This window comes from Lethenteron reissneri, chromosome 35 (genome assembly GCF_015708825.2).
Source record: "Lethenteron reissneri isolate LAM-NWPU_2019-01 chromosome 35, ASM1570882v1, whole genome shotgun sequence".
NCBI classification, from domain to species: domain Eukaryota; kingdom Metazoa; phylum Chordata; class Hyperoartia; order Petromyzontiformes; family Petromyzontidae; genus Lethenteron; species Lethenteron reissneri.
In genome coordinates this window covers 7,589,586-7,601,821 of record NC_083813.1, presented here as the reverse complement: position 1 = coordinate 7,601,821, position 12,236 = coordinate 7,589,586, and positions in this window count along the sequence as shown.

Below are 12,236 nucleotides of genomic sequence, written 5' to 3'. Positions count from 1 at the left end.
GGCTAATAATTGCCCGGGATTGAAAACCTGACAGCCAGCTAGCTATCAACAACAAGAAACATCGCAAAGGGATTTGGCTCACGCGAATTAAAATCCGACACTCTGCCACAACAACAACAACAAAGAACTCAAGGAAGAAAAAGAAATGCGCGCGCATGGATTATGTTACGAACAGAATGAATGCGTTTGTTCCGGGAAGCGCACGCACGCATTCACTAATTGATATATCAAGACGGGATATTTTTTTGCCAGTATCAAAGTATGAAAAAAAGCGAATCCTACTTCCTCCCTTTATTACTGCTAATCCTACATAATACACGAGCATCATATGACTTTGAGACCCCCCCCACCTACACATTCCACAAGTAGTGACTAATCCCATATCTGCATTTTCCATAAATATGCTAAATTCCTCTGTTGATATGTAAACTCTTTTGTCAAGGCGCCCTCCTCCTCTAACCCAGCTTAAATATACGCTGCCAAGCTTGGCCGTGTTCATTGGGACGCTGTCTTTCAGACAACCCTGCTCTTCACCTGAGGACGGCTGTTTGCGTTGTGGCCGAAACGTCGTGAGAATTTTCTTTTATTATGTTTAATTTTTATAATTTTATTATTTCTCTTCTACGTGACTTTACCGAAAGAACCAAGAAGATGCCTCTGATCATTAAGATGATGCATTGTCTTTGAAAATGATTGGCCCACACCAGAAAAAAAACCTCCTTTAGGGCCGAGTGTCTCACCGGTGAATGCTTCCCACGATTCCTTGCAAAAGGTTTCCATTTGGTGTTTGAACATCTTAACACCTAGATTTGAAGCTTTCGTGAGTGCAAGGATTCATACTCTTAGTTTTTTTGGTAAAGTCACGTAGGTAAAAAATGTAAATAAAAATTAATAAAAATAAAATAATAAAAAATCACGACGTTTCGGAGACAACACCTCACTTGATACAGCAAATCTGGCTGTGACGGTCCCACCTGATGACGGAGACTTGTGTTGCCTCCGAAACGTGGTGATTTTTTATTATTTTATTTTTTTAAATTTTAATTTCAATTTTTTACCTACGTGACTTTACCGAAAAAACTAAGAGTATCTTAACACCTGTTTTATTGCCAGAAGGGGTTTCTAATTTTTGTTCATAATGTATCAAGCAAATCAACGAATGAGTTCTCGATTATAACGGTGTCGCGGCGGTCTCTGCTCCGGGCGCACGGGATTTCTATCGCGTCTCGAGCTCCCGATTGATTGATGCGTCCGTGTTTCTCAAAGCCGGCGACTCCCTTTAGAGCAGCAACGAAACTTTAGTGTAAAGTTTAGTCCACGCTGAACGACGTCTCCCGAGAGCTATCGCGCCCCCCACCCTTCCCCGTGACGGACAGACAGACAGACACATTGACAGCGCTAAAGCACAAAAAACCCCATCGCCATAGTGTCCGGATTATAAGACGCGTTGTCCCTCCTTGATGTGTTTTAAGAGCAAAAGTTTGTGGGTGCGTCTATTAATCCGGTCGGTGCGTGTGCGACCACATTTGTATAAGTTTAAAGCCACCGGACACGCATTAATGGGGGTGCATCTTACTTTCCAGAGCGTCTCGTAATTCAAAGACTACGGTAACGATCTTAGCAGGCAGGCGCAACGTTTTTTTTATATTGTTGTTGTTGTGTCAACCACGAACCAGACGAAGCGGCTGATTGTCCTCGTGGCCTGCTTATAACACAATCACACTCATCATCAGCCGGGGTAATGAATCAGAGATGCGAGTGACACGCACAGGAGCGGTGTGCTCCTCTCACCGTGTTCCCTCTCCGTCACCGCCACACACCTTGCGTGCTGCAATCACTCTCCGTCCTCCCTCCTCCGTCCTCATCCCTCCTCCTTCAAGCCTGGATCCCGAGAACAGGATAGGGAGCAGCAAACTCAACTTTGCATCTGCTCCCATTAGTCTTAGTCCACAGCTTGCATGTTCGAAGCGTGGGGGTGCAGGCGATGGCACTGCACAAGGTCTCACGACAAAGAGAAAGACCCCCCGTATAACCTTGGATTTTTGGGACAGGTGCCTTCATAGCACCTATGAAGGCCGGCACGGCACACGAGGGGGTGGGTGGCCAAGACCACGGCCGGCCGCCTTTGTCTCCTTTAGAGGCGATGTTTACACACCGCACCAGGTACTAATTTGAGGCTAAGTCGACCTAGGCGAGGCTCTGGACCGGTTCAGATAATCGTCACTGATGTTGACCGTCAGCGGGAATTAAGCTCAGTTCGCCGGGTTAGCAGTGAAGTGCGCTAACCACTGCGCCACCACTCCCCTACATGTGTACACACACACACACAGACAAAGTGTTACCGTGTTTATACGAGCGTTGGGTGATGCCCCCATCATCTCTGTCCCGAGCCAGCGGTGGGAATTCCACGTTCTTACGGCGGGGGTCCACATCATCCACGATTTAGTCGGTGTGGTCAGATACCGTCGACGCAACAGTTCCACCTGAAGACGGAAGCTTGTGTTGCCTCCGAAACGTCGTGATATTATTTTTTATATTTTTTTATTAATTTAAATTTCATTTTTTACCTACGTGACTTTACCGAAAGAACTAAGAGTATGACGCGAAGCGGGTTTGAACCTGGTTCGCCGGGCTGTGTGTGAGGAGCCACTGACGCGCACGGAACAGGCGCATGTTGTCAGCTGCCGCGGCGATGTGTGTTGGGCAGCAGAGGGCAGCACGACGACACATACATTGTTGTACTCTACTTCTAAGGCAAATGAAGCGAAACACAAATAGATATGCGAGGTGTGTGTGTGTGTGCATTTATCGGTGGCCGGGCTGATACCACGAGCTTGCAGTTGTTTAATCGCGGGAGGCCGCAGATCGATTTTGAAACCAGAATCTCGGCGCTGCCGGTTCAGTGTCTCTGACGCGGCCTCTTAACGGACCACTCGCGAAGCCCTCGTCTTTCCATGACAACTCACCCAGTGGCTGCTTCCAGGTGAAACCTCATTTCAGGCTGAGTTGGCCCCGAGGTGGCCCGAAGCCGACTGTTCTAGGGTGTCTGCTTGGAGTGGGAGCGTACTGGTGTTTGGACGAGTTTCAAGACTCGTTTGCAAGAAGGTCCCGATTTGTATGTTCGCAACCGTGCTAATCGGAGCTGGGAATTGGAAGGACAACAGCAATGTAGTGACTCGGCGAGGCTTTCCCGGATACATTTTGTCATTTTAACAATGAGTTATCTTGCAAGTGTTGTGCGAGCCAGAGGAACGTGAGAATCGCCGGAGACAAGGCAATCGTGCGAGGGAAAGAACACTCAAAATAGTCACCAACATCCGGCAAGACTGGGAAAATGGCACTGCCCTGCAGAGTAAAACGTTTAGAACAGGCGACATTCCGGGCAATGGCCGGAGAGAGATTGGGGTGGATTGTAGTTAGAGAGGGCAGTTGTTTGTGGCCGCGATGCGCCGTGATGCGTCGTGGTGCGCACTCCATTCCCAGGGATCACTGCCCGATGAAGCCGTTGGGCAGTGGGAGCGAAACGTCGTCGTACGTTGATGTTGGGGACTTTTCAGTCGTGGGGATTCTCTGAAAGCCACCGGTACCGAGGATCTTTATTGGTCACGATCAAAACATCGGCGCGTTTGAATATCACCTCTGCAAAACGTGACAATTTTGTCGGGTGGTGGAGGGTTTAACGACACGAATTTGGGCATAAAAACCACCACCTCGTGGCCTAACGCCACAAACAAATATTGACCACTGCCATCGCAGTATCACAAACTGTTGCTGCTGTTGCTGCTGCTGTTGTTGTTGTTGTTGAAGGCTGAGCAGAGGTGGATGCGCACCGCGTGTGCTCCTGCGGCAACTGCTCGGATTGTGTGAATGTCATTTGGTCCTCGCTGCCTTGAGAAGCGCTCCCACGGGAAGGGGGAGGGGGGGTGACCGCTCACCTCGCTCCTATCTCGCGCCTGCAGAGCTGCGACCGGGTCACAGCTGTGACCCCCCCCCCCCGGCCTCGCTGCCGCCGCTACGGTGGTACCCGTCCATGGGTCACGCGTTTTATTTTCCCCTTAGTGATGAGATCCACGCGCGAGAAGAGGTTAGGTACACGCGCCCGAGATACGGGTCATGGATCATCATCAGCAGCGACCTTGTCAACTGGCGGATGAAGACCCGAGCAGCAGCAACCGCCGCCGCCGCGGTCAACTCTCGCGGACCTGTGCGATGGAATGATCCACGGAGCGCCTGAACACGCGCGGATTCGCATCGCTCCATCTCCTCCGTGGTTGTACTCTCGGACGCGTTCCATTCCTTGGCCGCCACCCCGTTATTTTTCTCGATCGCCGCGGTTCATCGTCTCTTGTAGCCGTGAAGTGTCCTGCCCCAGCCCAACTTGATTTTTTCGTCGTTAGTATGTATGTTGAACTTCTTTCGCACCATACGTATCTAACCATGCGAATCGGATGTGCGGGGGAAGGACAACAAACTAAACACAAAAAGTAGTTCTAGTGAAACGAGTTTTCAAGCTATATTTATAAGTGCATAGTTCCAGAGGCTTTCTAATATCGGAAAGAAGAGCGTTCCAGACGGCCGCAGAAGCGCATCTGAAAGCGCGCTATGCAATGGCCATCTTTGTACATATCAGCATTACGATCGCGGTGATGATGATTTGAAAAATATTGCAATGCAGCCGTTTGTCGAAAGGTGTCTCTCACGAGCAATTACCAGCCACTCATCACGCCGTTAAATATTGTGTCTGTTCTCTAGTCCACGTCACGCGCTCTCCAAAAACAAACTTGCATTTTGGAAAGTGTTCTTTTATTCCCATTTATTCCTGGTAAACGACTCATCACTGTGCTACTTTTGGTTCCTGGGCTACAAGTGGAAGGACAAGTGCCATTCAATGGATTGATCACGGTATCATAACAGTCTCACATTTTTTAAAGCAAAAAAGGTAATTTGTCAGATCCGTATTCTGTCGACGAACCCTTCTCTCCAGCGATATTAACACAGTCCGCGCACGCACAACCCTTTTGTTAATCCACTCTTGGATGAAGATCTCCCCGTGCAATGTCGGTCGCGGTGTGTTGTTTGACCGTACATCACGCTCGTCAGTGCAGATTGGCGACCGGTTCAGATATTCAGTCACTTAGCCGTGGCCCAGGAATTGAACTCAGGTCGCCGGGGTTTGTAGCGTGGTCTGCTAACCACTGAATTATCTCCCCCCCCTCTCTGCCACCACAAGGAATGAGTAAAGGGGCTGAAATTCTGTCACAGGAGAGGGCGAATTTCAGTTGTTTGGTACCGACCCTCAATTACGAGCGACTAAGATGCAGAGTCAAATCACAAACTCAGAATCTTAATTTCGGCTGCAAGAATCCGATGAGCTATGAAAATCTTTTTTCACAGATGTCCAATTGATCACATTTGGCTTAAGCCCTCACTGACTCTTCCAAATTAGCTTTGGTGACGTGGCTCTGAGCAGGTAATTACGTGAACAAAACGTGGCACGCCTTAACGTGTCACCTGTATGAAATGCTGTGTAAAACGCACCCACACACCCCGGCCCTGTGTCATATCCTGGACACCTCCCAAACTATTTTAAAAGCTGGGCAGTGAAATATCATTGCTCATCATTGTCTTCGTAATGCAATCTTTACCCTTCTCATCAAAATCATTAGCAGCCTAGATCGATCAACTGCTGGATGAATGCCTGCCTAAGGTCAAGATTACTTGTTAATTGGTCACATTAAGACTCAATTTAAGGAGAGTTCTGATAGTAACATTGGGCATTTCTGGATTTAGTTGTTGTGTCTGCGGGAGTACGCATGAGTGCATGCGCATGTGCAGCACTTTGATCAAACCACTGCTGGATGAAGGCCTCCCTAATCCATCACCGTCTGGGATGTAACAATCCACGTGGCAGCTGATTTCATTGCTCCGTCTCAACGGTCTGCCCTCGTGGCTGCCACCACGTGAGAACTTAGCAGGGAACTATTCCACAGCGCGTCAGCTCGAGCCTGAGGTCGCGAGAAGTGTGGGCACCACTTCACAGTACGAATATGAAACAGCAAAAAGTAAATGAAGGCCCATTCAGAGGATCCCTGTCGTGAATTCAGCAACAAATTATCGGCATGGACGTCACAGCCGAATGGTCAGGGTGTTTCTGGTCCGCAAAAGTGCGGATTTTATATTATTTTGGTCTTTCGGTAAAGTCACGTAGATAGGTTATTTATTGTTATCTTCTTTGACTTTACCGAAAGACCCAAAGAACATGAATTCCTGCAGTCACGAAAGCTTTAAGTGCGGAGTTTATGTTTAAAGCCCTGAGCTAATACCTGGTACGAAATTCCGATGGTAGAGGACAGCAGGGTGGTGCGATGGTAATGATTGCACCACACAGCAAGGAGTGTCTGGGGTATGACTCCCAAATCGGGCTCCTCTCTGTATGTCTATTGAACTTCTTTCACACCGTAGCTAACCCCCCCCCATACAATATATCTGGTACTTTATTGGCAAAACGTCTCAATGCAGAACAATTACACTGCAAATCGCTCAATTGGGAATACACATTGCAGCAACATCGTTTCCTACTGCAACAACTTGGGCGGGGGGCCTTCCTGAAAGCGAGTGTTGAGATTCAATGAGGCTTTCCTGAGCAAGCGTTGTAAATAACAATAACAACCATAACACTAAAATAGAGGTCGTTCCATCCTCAACAGCACAAAACAACGGTTGACTTCACAATGAAGTGGAAAAATAATATTGAGATATTTTTCAATCCACTGCTGGATTAAGGCTTCCCCATTATGTGTCAATAATGGATGGCGTTTGACCATGCTTCTCTACGCTGGTCACGTTGGGTTGGATGTAATTATGGGCCGAGGACCAGTTCAGATATATCTTGCCACTGATGTTAGCCATGGCTGGGAAGACAACTCAGGTGGCCAGGTTTATAGTGCAGCATACATTCCCTTGCTCCACCACTGCAGTCAAACTCCGTATACAGTGGTTCCCAGTCCATTACTTGATGGAGGTTAAAGCAGTTTAAGTAAAACGTCGTCGTACGTTGGTGTTAATTTCGTGTAAAGTCTTCAGCCACTCGCGGGGAGAAGCTTTATTGTTCAGAATTTGCCACGTGCAGAAATATTTCTGTAAATGAGACAATCTTGCTGAGTGGTGAAGGGTTAATGGGAAGAATATTGGCAAAAAAACACTATTACGTAGCCCCAACAAAAAAATTAAGATGGATCATTGCATTGACTATTGAAACATACGTTTCAAGTGAACTATGTATAGTTTAAATTTCGATTTAAAGCTTTCGTGACTGCAGGGATTCATCTTCTTGGTTCTTTCGGTAAAGTCACGTAGAAGGGAAATAATAAAATAATAAAAATAAAACATAATAAAATAATTCTCACGACGTTTCGGCCACAACGCAAGCAGCCGTCCTCAGGTGAAGAACAGGTCTGTCGGAAAGACAGCGTCTGAATGAACACCACCAGGCTTGGCAGCGTATATTTAAGCTGGGTTGGAGGGAGAAGGGCGCCTTGACAAAGGAATTTGCATATCAAGAGGAATTTAGCATATTTATTTATGTATATTTTCTAATAAAAGTGTGTACACACGTACTAACGGAACACCCTTATCACCCGTGTAAGCTGGACTCAGATTCGGGGTATTGACACTTTATGTGGCACCTTGTTAACAGTTAAAGTGGCACATTTCTCATGTCAGGGACCAGTCTAAAACATTAACCGCTCTGGTGAACAGTCCATTAGGGCACAGGAAGTAAGGCGATATTCTTAATTAGCTTCCTGCCTTTCACGATGGACTTTCTGTGCGTTAAGAGGATGCTCACAGAGGCTTATAATTGTACGAGTCCAATAAAGGTGTCACTTGTTATTCATTTCCGCTGCAGGTTTGAGAACGGAGCCGGCTTTGCTCTATTCTGAGATCCGTTTCTCATTAGAAATCTGTGCAGCACCGGGTCAAATGTCCAGAGCGCCTCAAATAATTACCGAGCCACCTCAACGGCTCTTTTTTTATAATCATCATGATTATTTCGATTTAAAGCATTCGTGACTGCAGGGATTCATCTTCTTGGTTCTTTCGGTAAAGTCACATAGAAGGGAAATAATAAAATAATAAAAATGAAACATTTTTTTATTATGTTTAATTATTTTATAATGCTTTATTTTTATTCTTTTATTATTTCCCTTCTACGTGACTTTACCGAAAGAACCAAGAAGATCATGATTATTGTTAATTCTACTGCTGCTGGATGAAGGTGTCCCCAAGACGCGACCATTTCTCACTCATCACGTGGTATACACGAGCTGACGTCATCCCCTCCATCTCCCCCGGTGGACGGCTTCTCAAGATGCGTTCCATTCCTCGACTGCCACTCGATAATTATTCTTGACCCTCGGTCATCATCCCTTCTGGCGGTGACGTATTCTGCCCAAGGCATTTTTTTTAATGTTTTAGAGATTGCAATTAACATGCGGTATGTTCTCTAATCCACGTGCTCCTGCAAACGTCCATCTTTCCATGCTTCTTTGGACATTTTGAAAAATAAATGTTTGTCCTGTATTTTTAAAATATTTTTTTAGGTTGATTTAAACATTATTTACAATCATTTTTCAATCCATTGATGGGTGAAGATCTCCCCGGGAACATGTCGGGCACGGGGGCTGTTTGCAGGTTGGGTGGTTGTGGAGGCACGCCCAGAACCGTTTTGGATATCACTCGCTACCCTTGTTCGCTGGCACCGGGAAGCGAAGACAAATTGCTGGATTCGTAGCATTGTGCAAGAACCACTGAACCACCGCTCCCTGGATTTAATTCAACCAAGTTTAAAATTCCCACGGGATATAAATATATAGAACATCCCGTCTGAAATAGCGTGAGCTCAATATGATAATGAACACATCCTGTTTTCGTGTTATAAATGAGTGTATCGTCTTACTGTGCTGAGAGTAATTGTTTTGTAAAATCCAGTAATACCATTTCAAAATGTGTATGTAAGGTATATATATCGGTGTAAGTGCCTGGCTATAGAGTGACTTATACTAATAGGGGTTTTCCCCTTTTTTCTGGCAACAAAACTGACACCTTTTGCAAGGAATCATGCTTACATTAACCACAATACTTGCAGTGTGGACCAATCAGTTTCAAAGACAATGCATAAATTATCAGAGTATTGTTTTTTGTTTGCATTTGACTGCAAGTATTGTGGTTAATGTAAGCATGATTACTTGCAAAAGGTGTCAGTTTTGTTGCCAGAAAAAGGGGAAAACCCCTATTAGTATATTTTGGTACTGGCAAAGGAGGTCCCATGATGTAGAGTGACTTGTTACAGTATTTCACTGGCAGGGGAACGAACGTGCGTTCACATGAAAAATTAAGATATGAGCCCTTTCACAAACAGTGCCGCTTGGAATATTTGACTTTACCCTTAAAATATTTTTGGACGTTCGATCAAATATTCCCTAATTCTATTCCAACCGTGCTATCACGAGACCAATCGATTGCATTGCCATTCATAACTCTGCCGCTAGCAGTGCATCACCCTGTGTTGTAGAAAACTGCCCTGGAAGATGACATCAAATCACTTTTTTTTTCGCTTTAATTAAATCTCTTCATCCACACTCGGGACACACCTTCGGCAATGCACTGCTACGAGTTGGTCATACGTCAATCAAACTTAAAATATTCTCTTAAGAGCTGGGGGGGGTGGGGGGGAAACATAATTTTATGCAATGTGCTTTGTGCGTCGGTGACCAAGCTAACGCCAAATAAAGCCGTGACGCATTTTACTCAAGTCGTGCCGGATTATCCCAGTAGCAAAATAGCTACATATGATGTAGTAGCTACGTATGCTGTAGTAGCTACGTATGATGTAGTAGCTACGTATGATGTAGTAGCTACGTATGATGTAGTAGCTATATATGATGTAGTAGCTACGTATTATGTAGTAGCTATATATGATGTAGTAGCTACGTATGATGTAGTAGCTACGTATGATGTAGTAGCTACGTATGATGTAGTAGCTATATATGATGTAGTAGCTACGTATTATGTAGTAGCTATATATGATGTAGTAGCTACGTATGATGTAGTAGCTACGTATGATGTAGTAGCTACTGATGTAGTAGCTACATATGTAGTAGCTACGGGCCCCGCACTTTCAAGGGCCCCGCGCTCAATGTTTTCAAGCTATCAATTCCGGTTCAGTGATTCTGCACTTGCTCTATTACTATAGTACTATAATTAAATTGACTTTTTAATAAATGTTTTCTCCTACAACATCAGAGTGCAGCGCCACAGCTTTGTGACGTCATATTTGAGGGGGGGGGGGGTCTGACTTTTTGTGACGCCGTGTGACGGGGGGGGGGGGGTCAAAAATCGTCCAAAATCGCGTGACGTCATTTATGGACGGCCCCATACTTCACCACGTTGGTGAGCGTGGGAGCATATAAGTAGAATGAAACAATTCATTTCCATGTAGCCACAGAGCCTATAAACAATCTGTTGGTCGACCATCCAAGCACTAACCAGGCCCAGTCGTGCTTAGTTTCCGAGATCTGACAGGTTCGGACACATTCCAGGCGATCTGATCATATGCCGCACCCATCCTAAATTTAATTAAAATACATCCGTTCTTTTGTAACTCTGCATACAAATATAAATTCACATTTGTTCATCTATCGGCCAACTGGCCTCCTGGAATGATGTTAATCAGCAGTCAGGCTTGCTGAATAAAACGTATATCCTGCTGGTTTGCCAGATGTTTCGATTTAAAGCTTTCGTGACTGCAGGGATTCATCTTATTGGTTCTTTCGGTAAAGTCACGTAGAATTGAAATAATAAAATAATAAAAATAAAACATAATTAAATTATTCTCAGTTCGCTTCAGAAAGAACATAATTCTCACGACGTTTCGGCCACAACGCAAGTAGCCGTCCTCAGGTGGAGAACAGGTCTGTCGAGGAGACAGACTCTGACACATATGACAGAGTCTGTCTCCTCGACAGACCTGTTCTCCACCTGAGGACGGCTACTTGCGTTGTGGCCGAAACGTCGTGAGAATTATTTTATTATGTTTTATTTTTAATATTTTATTATTTCAATTCTACGTGACTTTACCGAAAGAACCAAGAAGATTGCCAGATGTTATTGGCAAGAGCGCTCTTTCAAATCGATGGGGCCTGGTGTGACGTGTGATGCCCTCACCATCGCTCGGGGAGACAAAGGCAGCTTACGCCACGTCGTGTGGCATGCAGGCCTTAATAGGTGCTCGCTAACAGCAGCACTTACCGCCACAGTGTGTGTGTGCGCAGGGTTAGATTGAGTGTCATAGATTTTTTGGCATTGATTGCTTCCCCTTTAATCTTTCACCACCACCCATGCTGGGTGGCAAGCGCCTTATATTTAATTTTTCACAATCTCAGTTCTGCTTAAAACAAAACAATACGTGATACAGCACACGGAATGTCGATCTCGGTCAAGAGAAACGCAACTATATTGATTTTGGCGGACAACTGGTTAACAAATAGCGCACACATAGCGATGCAGTGAATTTCGTAACCAAATAACCAGGCGATGTGGATTCTTTAATGATATTTTTCCTGGCAGTGATGGGCAAGCACACGTGACCACAACAACAACAACAAAGCTCTTCGCATTCGTAACTCAGAATCTGCATTTGTCCTGGAGAAATCCGATGAGCGGTGAAGCTCTTTTTCACTGACGGCCTTTAAATGGGAACGTAGAAAATTGGTGACGTTTCGGGCATTGGCCCGCGATGTTAACTCCCTCGCCTGGTGTGCAGGAGGTCATGGGTTCGATTCTGAGTCTGACGCCTGTATATCTGGAGTTGGCATGTTCTTCTCGTGGTCGCATGGATTTTTCTCCGGGTCCTCCGGGTTTTCCCTTCACGTTTAGAATCCACGTGCTTTTAGACTATTTGGCTGATATAATTTCCTCATGTTAAGTAACTTCGTTGAGCTAGCATTTGTGATGGTCAGGTCGCTTCTCAAAGTACAGCTTTATACTATGAGACCTCCTTTACCAATGGCAAAATATAGTAGTAGGTTTTTACCCTTTAAACTGGTACAACACTGACACCTTTATACAATTTCGATTTAAAGCTTTCGTGACTGCAGGGATTCATCTTCTTGGTTCTTTCGGTAAAGTCACGTAGAAGGGAAGTAATAAAATAATAAAAATAAAACATAATAGAACAA